This window comes from Adiantum capillus-veneris, chromosome 26, assembly GCF_014529385.1.
Source record: "Adiantum capillus-veneris isolate H3 chromosome 26, ASM1452938v2, whole genome shotgun sequence".
In the NCBI taxonomy this organism is placed as follows: Eukaryota; Viridiplantae; Streptophyta; class Polypodiopsida; order Polypodiales; family Pteridaceae; genus Adiantum; species Adiantum capillus-veneris.
Window position 1 is genome coordinate 114,827,400 of NC_140956.1, and position 17,707 is coordinate 114,845,106.

Here is a 17,707-nt window from a genome sequence, read left to right on the forward strand (position 1 = left end):
AAGCGTCACTATATAGAGACGCTCATAGCGACGGTTATAGCGACGTTTACACAGAAGACTTTAGCGACGCTCATAGCGACACTACAGAGCCATAAATAGCGACGGTTAAAGCGACGCCCGCGAGAATTTTTTTTTGGTGGATGCCCTGCCACTCATCAACCATATTGTACTTGATTCACTTTTTAAAAAAAGTGCAAGGCTAGATAATAGACCCAAAATAGTCACCCACAAGACGCATTGTTTGCAAAATTGACAATTGTACACATCATAGGCAAAATGAATTGATTGGCAAATGTAATAATGACAATTGTACAACATCATAGGCATAAAGAATTGATTGGCAAAAGGAACTGCGGTGACAAATGTAATAATATACATGGTTCAAAAAGACGTATAAAATCCGTCTCATGATACATAAGCTATGAGAAACCCTAAACTAATGCTATCTAGCTACGGCTAAACTGACGTCGTCTAGTCAGACGTCTCATCGCGTCCAAGCGGCGTATCTGTCGGATTCTGCAAAAAAAGACAATAAGACAGCTTTCAGTAAGTATAAACATATAACGACATTTATAAAACAATACAAAAAATAAAAAAGAGTAAACCCTAATACTAACCATGCCGCCGCGAGAACTGAGAATGTCCATCAGGGCGTTTAAGCCCTTCCTGCCTGCGTACTCGCACTCGTACGGTGTGGGATCACGTCCTGTCATCCACCATTGTCAAAACATACAAAGGTTTCATTATGTTAGAATTAAAAAAACTCATAAACCCTAAACTATCGAACATAAAGAGCAATGTGAAAACACTTACAAAATCGGCCTAAAATGATGCCCATCCACCGCTCCCCAAGTGGTGCGAGCTCCTTGCCTCTACTTGCGCTCTGGCTGCATCCTTTTGTTGCTTCCACTTGTCGGGATTCTCGCGCGCTGCTTTCTTCTCATTCTTCCAATCTTCTTTGGCCAGCCAATCTGGCTTGTTCCACCCATTCTTGATTGCTTTTTGCACTTCGGAACGCTTGTGTTTGCAGTATTCGCGCATTCGAATCTTCATCAGGTCTTCATTGAAGCGCTGATCCCGTGTTGGAACGGGAAACTCATCATGAAGTATGCTGATGACTCTGTTTTTTAAATCACTTGGTACTTCAGTCCATTTGTTTAGTATGTAGTGTCTAAACAGCTGAGAGCAAAGACCACGCATGCGCGAGATCACCTTCTTGCCGTCATCATCCATGATGATGCCGCCGCTGAAGTCGATGGAGTAAGACAAGCCCTCTGGCCGGTGACGCGTGAACCTGGTTGTCCGGGCAGGGGTCTCTAGCGGCGTGTCGATGGGGGTACGGACGTCAGGTGTCTCCACCGGCGTCTAGGCCCCGAAGTGAGGAGTGTCGAGTGGGGTGGCTCCTGGTGGAGTAGGTAGAGGTGTGTAGCTTCTAGGAACAGTCAGCCGTGCAAAACCTCGCGTAGATGGCGATGCTGTGGCTGGTGTGGGGGCGGGCAAAGAAGGGCAGGGTAAAGAGCCTCGTCGAACACGAGGCGATGTGGAGGAATCGGTGGCGGAATCCCCACAACAACCGCCATCGCCACCACTAGAGCGCCGGTGTCTAAACGAGTGTGAAGCTCGTCTCGTCGACGCCGAAGCTTCGGAGCACGCCGAATGCTCCGAAAGAGAGGGAGATGCGGATGGAGTAGGAACGCGCGATGATGCGCCAAAGCGATGACGCTCCACGTACCACTTTCTCTGCTGCGGTGACAAAGAAGAAAGAAACTCCTCATCATCCATACCTGCATTAAACACATGAATATTTAAACTTAATATTGAATGAATAGAGTAGACAATGACGCAAAGACCATTAAATACAATGACGTAATGACGCATATAAATACAATGACGCAATGAATTGAGTGATAGAAGAGGCAAGTCGAAAACTCAGAATTTTCAATCAAAAGATGTGAGCGCGAGTAGAAAAGAGCGTTATACACCATCGAAGGTACTTAGAGAGCCAGAGCTTTTACAACACGGAGCAAAATTGTTCAAATACAATATTTGCTGCTGTGTATGACTTATACTACAACGAACAAAGATTATGAGTGGCCGTTCAAACGTTTAGAAATAAAGTCAATCGTGTGACTTCAAACCGGTAAGCTTTCCTTATTTAGTAAAACACGTTCGGAGCGAGTGCATTACGCCAGTGGGGGTCTGCAAAGATCGAATGGTCTCTTTTACTTTGCGTTCTTGGGCTCCTGTGAAAATCCATGGTGCTTTAGGGAGTTTTATCGATCCATCAGACGCTGTTTGCGGCCAATATTGCTCCATACGATCCACATTTCTAAGGTCAACTCTGGCTCCCAAAGTATCTTTCTTTCCGGTCAGATGGTCCCATAGTAGATTACCCACATTCTTGAATATGTGCATTGGATTGAGCAAGTGATTGATCATGAATCGGGGCCAGTATGGTAACTCGTACCATAGAGATAGTCTCTTCATCCCTGGAGGCAATCCGTCATCGCACATCTCCTTCTGCTCTAACCATGCTTGTGCAAACATCCTTGGTGGCTCTCTTCCCAAAAATCCGTCGCGTAACACATGATTCTCTGGAAGATACGCTTGATGACCTTTGTAGATTTGCTTCTTCAGTGAGGGTGCCCTACGTGCATTCAGTCTAGGTCCACATGTGACACATGCTCTGTATCCGCTTGTTTGAAGCCCTACATGTATACACATGATAATAGATCAACTATGGGAAAAAACAAGATTTACAGTGTCTGAGTGAGGAGTGTCAATAGATCACCTGAGCATTCTGTTAGCCCGGGATAGTCATGCATGGTCCACATTAGAATGCCTCTGATCAAAGCATTCCGTCGTCCTGTGTGTCGGCTCATATCCACCACCTCTATGCCAATCCACAATTGTTGTAGCTCTTCCAATAGTGGACGAAGATACACATCCATATTCCCCACTTTATATCGCCCTGGCACAATCAAGCTTAGCCATAGGTGCCCCTTCTTCGTAGTCAACCACGGGGGAATGTTGTAGTTGACGATGACAACGGGCCATACACTGTAAGATGTTGATCTTTGACCAAATGGATTTACGCCATCCATAGCCAGGCCTAAGCGCAAATTTCGAGCTTCCCTGGCAAAATCCGACCATGTTCCATCTATATGTTTCCAGGCTACGCTATCTGCAGGAATTCGTAGCACACCATCCGAAGATTTTTTCTCCTCATGCCATGATGCTAGGGCGGCCATGGACTTACATTCAAAGAAATGCTTGATGCAAGGAAGCAAAGGGAAATGTCGCAAAACCTTTTGTGGAATTTTTGTCCCGTGGAGATCTACTCGATATCTTTCGGAATCACATTTCGGACACTTCTCCATGTCTATGTATTCCCCTTTGAAAAGAATGCAGTCATTAGGACAAGCGTGGATAGAATTGTAATCCATCCCCAAGTTTCGCAAAATCTTTCTAGCTTCATCTCGGGAATCTGGCATCACATTGTCAGCTGGTAGTATGTGCTCTTTCAGCAATCTACACAACATAAAAATATGATACAATCGTGTAAAAATCTATCAGATCATTATACATTTAGAGTTTTATTAAAGTAAACTAATTGTAATAGATCACCTGAAAAGCGCTGTGACACTAGTGTCACTCCATCCAAACTTTGCCTGCATGTTGAGAAGAACCAGGAGTGCTTTCAATCTAGACATACGTGCTCCATTATACAATGGCTTATCGGCTTCACTTTTCATATCATCATAGATAAGCCTTTCTGAATCCATGATCGTCTCGATCATTTCATCAATCTCGAGCTCAAACATTGCCTCGTTGGGAATGTGCTCTGCATGACCATCCCCCGAGCTGTCAGAGGCTACATCTTGTGGCCTCACATATGCTGCTTGACCAAAGCGCCTGCGAACACGTCTATTGGGTTGCAAGATTGCTGCTTGTTGGATAGCGTCAGAGTCCGACGAGTTATAATTGGCAACAACTCGATCTATAATAGATGGATCGAACTCGCCAAATTCGCGAACGTGCTGCAAAGAAACACGTCTTGTCCGTCGCACAGCATGCTTGCATTGATTACAAGGACATAAGACCCTCGTTGAGAGATAGGTGTTTCTATTGGACGGTCCCACATCCTCGTCACTACTCATAATGAGGATAAAAATCTTATAACCTGGACAACAAATTTAATATTCTATTGGCATTCTTTGTCTTATCTCTCTCTCTCTCTCTCTCTCTCTCTCTCTCTCTCTCTCTCTCTCTCTCTCTACCTCACATTCTCTAGTCATGTCCAATCCCTGCACACCTCGGTCTAGAGGTGCACGGAGATCAGAACCACCGGGTTATAATCTCGTCTTTATTGGTCAATACCTATATTTGTGGGTACAAGAAATCTATAGACCCACGTCTACATGATACTGCATGTAGTGGACAAAACCCCTTTGCCTCTTCTCTAGCTGTAGCACTTCACAGCATCTTAACATCTTTTCACAGTAGATCTTTTCACTGTTCGTCTAACTCTAAACCCTAAACCATAAGTAATTCTTGCGTGGACTCGATCTAACGTAAATAAGCGTAAATCTAAATAAACGTAAATCTAACTAAAAATAAACCTAAATCTAATTTAACGTAAGTCTACATCTAACCTAATCTTTAACGTCTTTTGGGATAGTTTCCTACGACGTTAAAACTCTCTTCTTCTTGTGTGTGTGTGTGTGTGTGTGTGTGTGTGTGTGTGTGTGTGGGTAAACCTAAATAAACCTAAGTCTAATCTAATATAACATAAATCTAAATCTAACGTAAATTATGTTATATTAAAAACAAAGAACTAAACTAACAGGGATTATAAGAACCTTAAAACTGATTTAACACATAATTTTTCACATAACTCGGCAAGAGTTGGCATTCTCATTACTAAAGATGTGAGAGTTAACTTCCGGCGGTGACGCTGCCTCATCTCCATCCACATCTGACCACAGCAATTGGCCCTTTAGACCGTTCTTGCTCTTGTTACTAACTTTGAAGTTGCTGTTGAATGATCGACTAGAGGTTGTCTAGATGGTCATTGTGTCGGGGATGTAGTGACTCTTGCCGCCCTGAAGATCCACCTTCTTCCCTATCTTCTGAAGACATTTCACCAGTACTTTTGGATCGACGGAGCCCACCATGAGTGAAGGCAGCAATACCCTATATTCCATTGAGGGCTTTCTTCACCCGCTTCATGCAGGCATCGCAGTCTATGGAGACATAAATCTAATCTAATATAACGTAAATCTAAATCTAGCGTAAATAAACGTAAATCTAGTTAAAAATAAACCTAAATCTAATTTAATGTAAGTCTACATATAACCTAATCCTTAACGTCTTTTAAGATAGTTTCCTACGACGTTATAACTCTCTTCTTTTTGTGTGTGTGCGCGTGTGTGGATGTGTGTGCCAATAAAAAGAGATGCCAAGTATGATAGATTGATTATGCCATTTCCCTCTTGAATAATAGGTCTTGAGTTCAACTCCTCGTCGGCTAGATCTTTAGGTCTTTTAATTTTAATTAGTTTCCTACGACGTTAAATTAGTTTCTCTCTCTTTCACTCTCAATGTGTGTGTGTTTTTTTGGATCGTATGCATGTTTTCTCTCTCTTTTCCTCTCTCAATGTGTGCGTTTTTTGTTTATGCATGTTCTCTCTCTCTTTTCCTCTCTCAATGCGTGCATTTTTTGTTTATGCATGCTCTCTCTCTCTTTTCCTCTCTCAATGTGTGTGTGCATTCTTTGTTTATGTATGTGTGTGTGCGTTTTTGTTTTTGTTTGTACTCTCTCTCTCTCTCTCTCTCTCTCTCTCTCTCTCTCTCTCTCAAAAACACTATGTGTGTGTGTGTGTATGTGTGTGTGAGAGAGAAAGAGAGAGAGGGAGAGAGAAAGAGGGGAAGGGAACATGAGAATGAGGAGAGGGAAGGAGCATACCTCGCTCTCCTTCCTCTCCTCGTGTGTGTGGGTGTGTGTGTGTGTGTGTGTGTGTGTGGAGAAGAAAAAGAGAGAGAGAGAGAGAGAGAGAGAGAGAGAGAGAGAGAGAGAGAGAGAGAGGGAGAGCGTTACATGCTCCTTGCTTGAGGGCGCCGAAAAACTCAGATCTGAGATCTGAGTTTTTGGGCGCGCTCGGTTATTTTTTTAGCCCAGCTGGCGTCGCTATGAGCGTCGCAAATTTCTTTGTAAATTTGCGACGCTCATAGCGACGCCGGGAATTTTTTTTTTGAGCGTCACTGTGTGAGCATCGCTAATATGAATAGCCTCTTGTAGTGGGTGTTGCCAGTTACAGTTGAGTGGTTCTTCTGCAGTGTTGTGGCTTGCATACATGGTCTTTGAGCGGGTAATACTCTATGTATGCTTATGTGGTGAGCAGTAGATCTTGTGAGCAAGTGCGGAGGTTGGCTATTTTGACATTCACTTATAGTAGTCAATATGTGTAAGATTTTCGAGTCTAGGACAATGACTCATGAGAGACGGCATTCTCGTTCGTGTCGACACTTGAGATGTTGGCATTGTGGTCACATAGGGCACATTAGACGGCGATGCTTTCATCGTATGAGACAGCACAGGAGACAGGCTAGTCTCAAGGATGCAGTAGATGCTATAGGCTCCGTTGACTTGACAGTTGCAGGATCATATACAGAGTTTGAGTACCCTAGTGACAGTGAGGTCACATTTGCTTCCTGTATTACTCCTGATTTTTTGACGTCTGAGGATAGTGCACTTCTTTTGCAGTGGGTGCTAGACACGGACGCTACTTTTCATGTCACTCCGTATTGTGACTGGTGCAGTAGCTATTCTAGTAGAGTGCATGGTAGTGTGCAATTGGCAGATGGGTCACTGCATGAGATTGTTGGTTCAGGAGATGTGAGACTGTCATTACCGAGCGGTGCATCGTACGTGCTCAGAGATGTGCATCATGTGCCAAATTTGACGATGAGTTTGATCTCCGTTGTAGCTCAGGGATAGCTGTGGATGTCGGGTATTGCTGCTTGAGCGATCTTTTGCGTTGCATTTGGGTTTGCTAGTGATTGCGAGAGGTGCTAGAGTTGGCACATGGTACCCATTTCACGTAGTACTGGTGCGAGATGGTCAAGTCTCAAACTTGTTACAGCCATGCAGAGAGCGAGAGACCCGGACAGTCTCTTTTGCTCATGGGTTGCAGGGTGTTTTTCATGGAGTGCAGAGTAGTGAGCTCGTTGTGCACACAGTTGGGGTACGACTTGAGCAGTCATACAGAGAGGTGGTAGAGTCAGACATGCATGCTTTGCTAGTGACTGAGCAAAGCAGAGAGTCAGTTGTGCGAGATACTCCTATGTAGGATAGACAGGTAGAGCGGTCTTGCTCTAGTGAGTTACGACAGGAGGAATTTGTGCAAGAGTCTATGCATAAGAAGTTAGAGCATGAGAGCTCTAGTGAGTCACAGCAAATTGAGTGGTCATGTTTGCAGTGGATGATTGCAGAGGAGGCTGAGATGTCAGCGATTATGCAGTCATTCCTTTCTATGCTCGACAATGAGCATGGGGATATAGTTGTGCAGGATATATCTTCTAGTAGAAACCTAGAGCAGCTGGTTTGCTCTGAGGTTGCACGACAGGGTGATGCGTCTTTTGCGGACAGTCAGGAGATGCATGTGGCTGACATGCCTTGTCAGTCAGAGATGCCTATTTCCAGGGATATATATGTTGATGCATGCTCCATAGAGCTAGCAGGGCCCGCTAGCATTGCATCGGCATTCGGTGGTCTCATGTATGAGATGCTGATCTTGAGAACGGATATCGCAGCTGTAGTGGGAGCATTTGCAGTTGGGGTTGTCAGTCGTTTGTTGACTGATGATGGCATAGTGCACGAGGGAGATATGCAGGTATTGCGTACATACTTGTAGTACGTGTGCGGTACATCTGGTGGTGTATGGACTTACACGGGAGCAGGACCACCGGATGCACACGATCACAGCCAGCCAGTGGGCATCGGTTGAGAGCGGTTTTCTCTCTCCTTTTGTAGTCTTTAGACTAGGTTCTCTTGCTTAAAGGCACAGTCTCCTTTAAGTGGGAGGTTGTTGGGATATAGGCGCTTGTGCCTTGTCCGGCCGCCAAGAGTCTGGGCGTCCACTGACTTGTATACCTTATACATAGCATAAGTGTATAGGAGGCTGCTCACTCTTTTGAGTTTCCCCACCCATATCTGTGTGTCGTGTGTCTCCTTCTCTCTCTCACTCTCCGTCTGTGGTGCTCTCCAATCCCCTTCATTACACTCTAGTTGATTTGAATTTCCCCATTGATTGCATTTCTAGTTAATTGTGAGCTAAAATCTTGCAGTAGTTCATGTATGAGTCTCTTTTTTTTTTGTGCGGATTGCACCACACTCAATTTGGTATTCAATTGAAAGCAGCAATTAACAAATGTAAGGGGACATAGCCTTAAACAAAACTTAAGTTGATGCAAAAATATTCCTTTTTTTTTCAAACTCACAATAGTGAGTGTATGCATGGTATTCATAAAAAATAATGTAGAAAGATACCTCAAGCACGTGCCAAGCCTTGAGGGTCATCAGATTATAGACAACAGCCAGGCTTCCCAATGCAGAACCCCCACTACCCCACAATAGGTCAGCTTTATCTCGTAAAAGCAGCATTAATGGCCCCATACCAATCATCCAAGTCCTTCCCTTACTTATGGAGACAATTGGTTTCTATCATGGCCATGTTCACATTTATTTCCATGATTTGTACACATTCACTTCAGTGCCTTCATGTATATTATTATGATTTATATAATTGTTATACACAAAGGATGCATTTTACTTGATTGATTTCCTCATGTATGGCCGATATTAAAAAATGCATCTTTTGTGAATATGCTAGTGTGTGTGTGTGTGTGTGTGTGTATGCGCACATGCACGTGTGTGTATGCGCGCATGCACGTGTGTGTGTGTGTGTGTGTGTGTGTGTGTGTGTGTGTGTGTGTGTGTGTGTGTGTGTGTGTGTGTGTGTGTGTGTGTGTGTGTGTGTGTGTGTGTGTGTGTGTGTGTGTGTGTGAGAGAGAGAGAGAGAGAGAGAGAGCGAGAGAGAGAGACAAAGATTCCTTAATCGTTCTTAACGGTCAAATACAACTTATGAGACCAAAAGAATCATATAAGTGAGAGTGCACAACTGATTATTAGTGACTCTCAATGCTTGTATTTGTGTGTGTGTGTGTGTGTGTGTATGAGAGAGAGAGAGAGAGAGAGAGAGGAGGGAGAGAGCAAGATATAAATGGAATGTGCACACCTATAAGAAAATTGGGTTTTTCTTGCATATGTGAAGATGCCTCTAGATGTAGAGAAATATAATCAGCAAACTTAATGGTGTTTGCTAATTTTATGAAATTTCACATGAAATTAAGTATTGTCAAAATGTACCACGAGTTGACAATGCTATGTTGCTATCCTCTTTGATTGGTTGGTTTTTCTTGTAAAGAATGAGGATGCAAGAGAGCTACACAAGACAAGCACAAAGCACACAGAGATGGAAAGCTTCTTCTTCTTCTTCACAGAAAAGAGAGTACAAAATGACTAAGTGCTAAAGCTGAAAAGTAGCACATATGTACATGCGGTCACTTAGTGTGAACTCGCTAGAAGCGTACTAGGCTGGCACTATAAGTGTAGTCCAGCTGTAGAATCACTGGCAGAGATCCTCCATGTCGGTCATCTAACGCGCCAATGAGTAAATGCCGTAAGCAGCCAGGACCCGTAGTGGATGCCATCTCAAGGTGTAGAGCTCGACATCTCAACACTCCCCCTCGAGCTCTGCATGTCGCAGAGTCCAAGCATAGTCCGCAAACGTCGAAGATTCTCAGCTCCGAGGGCCTTGGTAAAGATATCCGCTATCTGCTCCTCTGTGCTGACGTAGACCAAGTCGATGTCGCCCGCCAACACTCGCTCTCGAATGTAGTGGTAATGGACCTCTATGTGTTTGGTCGTGGCATGGAACACTGGGTTCCTAGCCAACTGCATGTTGCTGAGGTTGTCACAATGGATGAAAATCTGCTGGTCCACCTGCACTCCAAAGTCCTCAAGTAATGTGCGTAGACAAGCTACCTCGCACGCCGCAACTGCTGCACCTCTGTACTCGGCCTCTGTGCTCGATAAAGCAACCGTAGGATGCTTTTTGCTGCTCCAAGTAACAGCAGCACTCCCAAAAGAGAACATGAAGCCACTCGTAGATCTCCTATCAACAATGCTGCATTCCCAATCTGCATCTGTATACCCATACAATGCTAATGGTGCATCTGCTGCATAGAACAATGCGTAGTCAAGAGTACCTTGCACATACCTAAGTGTGCGTCGTACTCCATCCAAATGTGGCTTCCTCGGAAGCTGCATGAACTGACTCTCCAAGCCTACTGTGTAGCTCAAGTCTGGCCTCCTGATAGTCAAGTAGATTAGACTACCCACAATCTTCCTGTACATGTTGACATCCTCAACAACATCACCCTTCTCTGCACTCAGCTTTGCATTCACATCCAAGGGAATAGAAATTGGATTACAATCAGCCATACCATACTTTGACAACATGTCCAAAGCATACTGTCTCTGTGATAGCCATACACCCTCTAGAGTCCTGATCACCTCAATGCCAAGAAAGTAGCGCAACTTGCCTAAATCTTTCATTTCAAACTCCTGTTTGAGAAGACCCTTCACATGCCATCAATCTCCATAGCATTGTCACCAACAATAATAAGGTCATCTACATATATGGTAATGACCACAATCCCCACATCACTCTCACGTACATAGAGTGAATGATCAGCATGAGCTCTCCTAAAACCAATACTGACAAGATACTTGGCAATCTTGTCATACCATGCTCTAGAGCCCTGCTTCAAACCATACAAAGCTTTGAGAAGTCTACATACATAATCTGGGTAACCTGGATCGACATAACCAGGTGGCTGATCCATATACACTTCCTCTTGCAACTCACCATTCAAGAAGGCATTCTTTACATCCATTTGATGCATAATCCATCCTCTAGATGCAGCCACTGCTATGACAGCTCTCACAGTCATCATCTTTGCCACTGGAGCAAAGGTCTCCTCATAGTCTATGCTATACGTCTGTGCATAACCCTTTGCAACCAGCCTTGCCTTGTGACGCTCAATGTTACCATCAGCCTTATGCTTGGTTTTATACACCCATTTACAGACAATAGCTTTCTTGCCACTTGGCAATGGCACCAACTCCCATGTGTCGTTTGCTTCCAATGCAGCAATCTCTTCATTCATTGCATCATCCCAATGCACATTTCCAACTGCATCCTCAAAACATGTGGGCTCCACATCCTGTATCACCTTAGCCATGTAGTCTTGGTGATGCGCTAGATACCCATCATAAGTCAATTTCTGAACTGGATTTCTGACTCTATTAGATCTGCGCGGTCTTGGGTCACTCCTTTTCCCTCTAGCATCTTCTTGTACTTTCCTTACACCAGGTGTCCTGACAGCTGGAATTCCAAATTCCTCATCAAGAATTTGTTCAGAACCATCTGAATCCATGTCTACATGTGAAAAATCTGATGATGCATCATCCATAAAGGGAGGTTCATCAACCTTTTAATTTCCTTTCCTTTTCGTGATACATTCCCTGTACCTGTTGGTGGAGTAACCTACGTACGTAGTCTACCATTCCATGGTTTCTCAACAGAGCCACGAGAAGAAGACTCTTGTGGTCCACTCAAAACCTGTGACTGTGGCTTCACATTTTGTACAACCACATCATCTTTTACATCAGCCCCAATAGTGCCATGTGCATTACTGTACCAGATGCTCATCTCATCAAAGACTACATCTCTGCTCACTCGTAATTCTCGTGTAGTAGGATTGTAGCACCTGTACCCCTTTTGTTCAAGGGAATATCCCACAAGAATACATTTCTCTGCTTTAGGATCCAATTTCCTACGCAACTCATCTGGTACATGCATGTAAGCTATGCAGCCAAACACTTTCAAGTGTGCCAAATCAGGCTTTGTACCTGTAAACTTTTCCTCAGGTGTTACATCATGCACCGCAGCTGTAGGTGTCCTGTTCATAATGTACACTGCTGTATTTACGGCTTCAGCCCAGAAATGATGAGGCATGTTCTTCTCATTCATCAATGCACGTGTAACCTCTGCAATGTGCCTGTTTTTCCTTTCTGCGACCCCATTCTGTTGTGGAGTATATCTGCATGTAAACTGCCTGTGTATACCATGCATTCACAGAAAATCTGAAAAATCATTGGAGAAGTACTCTCCCCCTCCATCTGACCTCAATGTCTTGATTTGCATATCTGTCTCCTTCTCAATCATGACTTTGAAGTCTTGAAAGTGACCAAACACTTCACTTTTGTTACGCATGAAGTAGACCCATACTTTCCTTGTATGGTCATCAATGAAAGAGACATAATACCTGCAACCATGTATACTTGCAGTATCGGTTGGACCCCAAACATCTGTGTGCACCACCTCAAGTGGCTTTTTACATACATTGCGCTCATGTGGAAATGAGCCCTTTGACTGTTTTCCAAACTAGCATGCTGCACACACTTTATGCATACCATCCACCTTGAATTTGGGCAAACCTTTTACAATCTGTTTTGATTGCATGCTACGCAATCTCTGCTCATTGACATGGCCAATGCGTTTGTGTCAAATGTCAACATCAGCCACAACACCTGTGCCCTGTGCAAATAATGCAGCTTTTACCTCAGGCATGTCTACATTCAACGTAAACATTCTACCCACACATTTGCCCTCTGTGATCAGCTTACAGCCATTCTGGAAATCTTCTACATAACAGCCATTTGGATTGAAGCGAACCTGCAAACCCGGCTCAACCATTTGTCCAACAAAAACAAGATTCTTTGTAATGTTTGGGACATGAAGTACATCTGCTAAGTACTTTGATTTCCCACTCTTCGTATTTAGAGGTATGTCCCCTACATGAGCAATGGGGTGAGCTGTGTCATCTCCTGTCTGCACATAGCCTAACACATCTGGTTTGCGCATATCTCTAAACCACTCTCCACGAGACGTCATGTGATTAGAGGCACCTGAATCCACATACCAAACATCATCTTGGGTGGAATTCTCTGTAGTCATTGTATTCATTACATGCTGCATAACAAACATGCGCTCGTTTTTGCTATCATCTGCATCTCTACTACTAGATGCATAGTTGCCTTGTTCTCTCTTTCCACTTGCTTTTCCCTTTGGACAGTCACGTGACATGTGACCTCTTTCACCACAAGTCCAACATTCTCTGCTATCTGGAGTATGTTGCTGCCTGCTTGATCCTGCACCATGACCTCTTTGACTCCCCTTGCCTTGAGACTGGTTTCCCCTGCCACCTGTATTGTTTTGATTTGATTGACCTTCCATAAATTGGCCCCTGCAACCCCTTGGGCCTTGATCACGTCCTCTACCTCTACCTCTGTTGGAGTTAGAATAGAAGGCCTGTTCAGAATTATTTCTGCCATGAGAAGAAGATGTGTCAAGGTTCTTCTCCTCAAGAATAAGCATAGAAATCAAATCTTGGAACACGGGGATGTCGTCTCTTGTATTCATGGAAGACCTAAAATGTACATACTCATCTCCTAGACCATCCAACCATGCACAGACAATGTCATCATCTTCCACTGAGACTTTAATAGATCCAAGAGCCTCAATGATACTCTTGATCTTCAAGGCATAATCATTGATTGAGAGGTTGTTCCTCTCAACCTGATTTAGCTCCGACTTTAGTTGAAGCTTCCTCGCCTTGGTGTTCACCTCGAACACTCTGCCTAAGTTTCTCCATGCAATGGCGGGGGTTTCAGCATCCTGTAGATAGCCCATCATGCCATCTGTGATGCTCATAGAAAGCCAATACATCACTTTGCTCTGGCCTTGTTGCCAGTCCCTCAAAGCTTTCCTTTGTTCTGCTGTAGCATTTGCCTCGGGAATCTCTGGTTCCTTTTCATTGTCTCCTTCTACATAGTCCCAATAACCTTTTCCTTTTAGGAAATTTGTTATTCTGAACTTCCATGCAGGGTAGTTATTTTTCTCAAGCTTCTCAGTAACAATCTCACTGAAACCGTCAGACATCTTGAAGCACTAAGACAAAATAGCTGCAATCTGCAAAAACCTGCAAATCTGTTGAACCTGCTATCGTGGTACCTGTAACGCTTTCTACACTCAACGAGTGTCCACAATCAAGCGTACATACAACCATTGTACTTGTACAGTAAATCTCTGTATACTACACTTTGGAGACATGTTCAGAAACTTGTGCGAAAAACTTGTCGTGGATTGCGAACGAAGGGATTGTGATTCTCTTGCTCTCTTAGCCTCTCTTGCCTGCACCAGGCTCTGATACCATGTAAAGAATGAGGATGCAAGAGAGCTACACAAGACAAGCACAAAGCACACAGAGATGGAAAGCTTCTTCTTCTTCTTCACAGAAAAGAGAGTACAAAATGACTAAGTGCTAAAGCTGAAAAGTAGCACATATGTACATGCGGTCACTAAGTGTGAACTCGCTAAAAGCGTACTAGGCTGGCACTATAAGTGTAGTCCAGCTGTAGAATCACTGGCAAAGATCCTCCATGTCGGTCACCTAACGCGCCAGTGAGTGAATGCCGTAAGCGGCCAAGACCCATAGTGGATGGCAGCTCAAGGTGTAGAGCTCGACAACTCAACATTTCTCAATTTTTTATTTGCTCAATAAATCTTGCTCGATCTTTGGAATTCCTCTAGGAGAATACCGCTAGCGGTAGGAGATCGACCCAGTTATCCTGGTGATAATTGATAGTACAACGAAGATACTATTCCAAAACTTGATTTACTCTCTCTGTTTGTTCATCACTTTGTGAGTGATTGTCTGAGGAGAGGTTAATTTGTACTCTGAGTAGATTGAATAAGTTTTTCTAGAAGCTAGAGATGAATTGTAGGCCTCGTTGAGAAACTATGTCATCCGGTTATCCATGATAACGATAGATATGTTGTAGAGCCGTACCTTCGCTGGGGATGGTTTTAGTGGTTGGAATGAAGTGTGCCTTTTTCGTAAACCGATCCACGACTACTAAAATGGAGTCAAATCCTTGTGACACGGGTATCTCTACAATGAAATCCATGGAGATGGATGACCATGGTTTTCTTGGAATGGGCAAGGAATGGATTAACCCATGAGGACAATGACGAGGGGCCTTTGCTCTATTGCAAGTGTCACAAGTGCCTACATACTCCTTGTTTAACGTCCACGTTTGAGGCCACCAAAATTCACGGGAGAGAAGCTCAATTGTCTTATTAATCCAAAAATGCCCTGCTGCTGATGGAAGATCATGCCGTTGTTGAAGTACCCCCAAGCGTGTTGGTCCTGGAGAAATATAGAGAAGACCCTTATAGTAAATTAGTCCATCAATTTCTTGAAAGTCCTCATTAACCCCTTGTCCTTGTAGTTGTTGTCTAATATTCTGAGCAAGTGGGTCTTTGGAAATTTGCGTATTCACCTTAGAAAGAAAAGTAGAATCTTTAAGAGCTTGGCTTATGGTGCCGTTTAGCTTAAGCTACTCAGGCTTCAAAATCGCTATCTCTTGTTTATCAAATGCTGCATCACCTTCTCTAGGTGCAAGGTAGGATCTTCTTGATAAGGCATCTGGATTACCTTGTTGACGGCCAAGCCTATAAAAGATGAGAAAATCAAAACTTGATAGGATACTTCTCCACCTGGCTTGTCGATGATTCAAGATGCAGGATGCCATGAAGTATTCCAAATTCTTGTGATCTATATAGACAGTGATCTTATGAGAAGCTCCTTCAAGTAGGTGATGCCAAGTGTTGAAGGAGTCGATGATTTCTAAGAGCTCTTTGTCATGGATTTCATAATTGATTTCTATAGCTGAGAACTTGCGTGAATGAAAAGCCATTGGACGTACTTGACCATCCTCATCTACTTGGGATAGAATTGTGCCAAGGGCAAAATCAAAGAGTCTGTTTCTAGGATGAAAGGCTTTGTAGGATCTGCATGAATTAAAATGGGTGTGGTCGTGAAAGCTTGCTTGAGAGCCTGAAAAGCTTTTGTGGCCTTTGAGTCCCAAAAAACTTTATTATGGCCTATCAACCTTGTGCGTGTTGTAACCACCTTGGAGTACCTGGATAAAGATACCATAGAAACTTGAAAATCCGACCGAGGAAACATTGGACATGTCTTACCGAGGTGGGTGTCTCCCAATCAAGGATGGTTTGAACCTTCTTTTGATCCATGGAGATTCCCTTTTCAGATATAACATAACCAAGAAATTCCACCTTAGATTGATGAAAAGAGCACTTCTCCAACTTTTGCATATAGCCCTGATGCACGAAGCTTTTCAAGCACTAACCGTACATGGTGCTCATGCTCTTCTTGATCCTTGGAAAATATCAAGATATCATACAAGTATATTACCACAAAATAATCCAAATACTTCTGAAAGATGTCATTCATTAAATGTTATAAAAACTGATGGGGCATTTGTGAGACCAAATGGCATGACAGTATATTCAAAGTGACCATACCTTGTGCGAAAGGCTGACTTCCATTCATCACCTTCTTTGATTCTGACTAGGTTGTAAGCATCACAAAGGTCTATTTTTGTAAATATTCTTGCCTTGCCAAGGTGCTCAAGAAGCTCTAGGATCAAGGGAAGGGGATAGCAATTCTTGATGGTGATCTTTTTCAGACCCCTATAATCCACGCACATCCGGAGAGTTTCGTACTTCTTTTTTACAAAGAGTATTGGAGCTCTTGCTGGGGACTTTGAATGCCGTATGAACCCCTTAGCAAGATTCTCATCAATATGTTTTTGTAATTCTACCAATTCATCTTGAGATAGCTTGTATATTGGGCCAAAAGGGGGTTGGGTTCCCTTTTGAAGCTCTATAGCACAATCATAGGGTCGATGCTCCTGTAAGAGGTCTGCATTTTTCTTCTCAAAAACATCATTGTCATCTTGATATTGATGTGGAAATGCCTCCAAGATTTTTGTTGTTGACGTGTCGGTCGGTGTTGCAAATATCAAGAAAGCTGGATACTTTTTGGATGCATGCATGAAGACCTTGGCTCCAAGATATATAGGCCTATAATGCCTTCCATTCTTCTTTTGGACTTTTTGTGGTTCAATTCTCTGAGCCCTCCAATTTATGTTAGGATTATGATTCAACCCACGGTAGCCCAATAACAATTGGACTTCTTGGGCTTTGTATGATATTGAACTCTATTCTTGAAACATGCTCCTTTAATGTTACTTCTATGGGGCGAGTTTCATACTTGACATCCCCTGTAGCAAGGGGACAGCCATCCATGACTTCTATAGTCGTTGGATTAGACTTCTCCACAAGTGGTATGCCTTGTTCTTTTGAAAATTCTTTGTCCATGAAGCACGTTGTTGCGCCTAAATCTAGTAATGTTTCACAATCCATGTGTCTACCTGGAATATGGATCTTGAATGGTAGCATAAAACTTGAAGTGGAATGAGCGGGAAGAAAGAGACCTTCTTTTGCCTGTCTTTTGTCTAGCCATTCGGTCTCTATTGAGGTAGAACGTCCATGTTTTCCAAACACATTGAGGCCATTGCACCATGAACCTTAACCCTTCTCTTCCTTGGACACTGTTGAACAGTGTGCCCCTGCTCTCCACAATACAT

The 17,707-nt window shown here is 43.4% G+C and overlaps 1 long non-coding RNA gene across 1 annotated transcript; it reads right to left on the bottom strand.

Annotated features, from left to right (window-relative positions):
• Nucleotides 1-386: 386 nt before the first annotated feature.
• LOC147424026 (uncharacterized) lies at nucleotides 387-2,218 on the bottom strand. Its single transcript, XR_015186676.1, has 3 exons — nucleotides 814-2,218; nucleotides 618-706; nucleotides 387-516 (listed from the first exon to the last, which is right to left on the bottom strand). It is a non-coding gene; the product is annotated as an uncharacterized LOC147424026 (long non-coding RNA).
• Nucleotides 2,219-17,707: the final 15,489 nt, after the last annotated feature.